Here is a 1,181-nt window from a genome sequence, read left to right on the forward strand (position 1 = left end):
TGGTGCCTCATTTTTTAAGTGGCATCTCATACCACTTTAAAAAGTTATTATTCGACTTGAAATAAAATGTCACAAGTTAGTTAGTCTAGGTACTCAAAATGACTTTAAGTAAAAAATGCGACTTTTTGTAAAGCAAAAGGTGGTGCTTTTTGACTTCGGACGATAAATGATGTTCCTGGGACATTTGAGCCACCCCATCTAGTGCGCGCTCCTTTTCCAGCGGCCAATAAGAGCTTCCTCAACCCTCCTCTCTCTCTCTCTCTCTAACATTCTCTGAGAAGCCCTAATTCAATTTCTTTTTATCAGATAGATCAGGCATTCAAACGAATCAAACTCTATGTTTGTCTTTATACTCTAAACCCAAATCCCCCCACCATCGACATTTCTTATTGTTTCACTCATTATCAAATTCATACGCCACCAATCAATCTGTTTTCAAATTCGAATACCATATGGGTTATGGTAAAGCTTTTAATTTTGATGTAACTAATAATGGTGATACACGAATCTTAAAAGGGTTTAGCTGCTGTAGTCTTACCCAATCCCCCCTCAAGTGCTGTGGGATGGGGGACTGGGAAGACTACATTTGCTCAACTCATTTACAAAGAATGGGGCGGATTGGAATGGGACATGAATCACCAAGGATTACCTCCTGACTTGGTAGTGATTATCAATGAAGATTAAGCACAGAACATCTGCTACAGGTATTTTTGTTTTTGCCTAGTCGTCAAATTCATAATAAGATATGATTACACTAGTTTGAATTTGTTGGAATAGAACGTATCTTTAATACAAATTGCAGTTGTAAGTACATTTACATGTTAGCTAGACACCATAGAAGAAGGAATATGATAACTGGGCCTGCATACATGTTACTGGATACGCTAATGCGTTCAAACTCTTTGAATCATATGAATTATCCAGATTTGGATGCTTAATATTTCTTTTTCATTGACTAGACTCTAGAGATGCATACCTGGGTGATACCTCTAGTTCCTTTGTTGGTGTAACCTGACAAAAATGATGTTGCACAACATGATGACGCCATTTCTTGTTATGTGTTCATTTTTCTTATAAGCTTCATAATTAGATCTTGGGACTCAAGCTAAGCTGCTCAAACGGATGACTTCAGCAGTCATTACATTGCAATTGTGGGTGGTGGTGGTGTGGGTGTGGGTGGG

The 1,181-nt window shown here is 38.2% G+C and overlaps 1 long non-coding RNA gene across 1 annotated transcript in view; it reads left to right on the top strand.

The window, feature by feature from the left end:
* Positions 1-232: 232 nt before the first annotated feature.
* The window catches only part of LOC113343371, a 3,100-nt gene continuing 2,151 nt past the window's right edge, over positions 233-1,181 (top strand). The window contains exon 1 of the long non-coding RNA XR_003357206.1: positions 233-704. This is a non-coding gene — a long non-coding RNA (uncharacterized LOC113343371). The remainder of the gene's footprint in view (positions 705-1,181) is intronic.

This window comes from Papaver somniferum, unplaced genomic scaffold (assembly GCF_003573695.1).
Source record: "Papaver somniferum cultivar HN1 unplaced genomic scaffold, ASM357369v1 unplaced-scaffold_57, whole genome shotgun sequence".
In the NCBI taxonomy this organism is placed as follows: domain Eukaryota; kingdom Viridiplantae; phylum Streptophyta; class Magnoliopsida; order Ranunculales; family Papaveraceae; genus Papaver; species Papaver somniferum.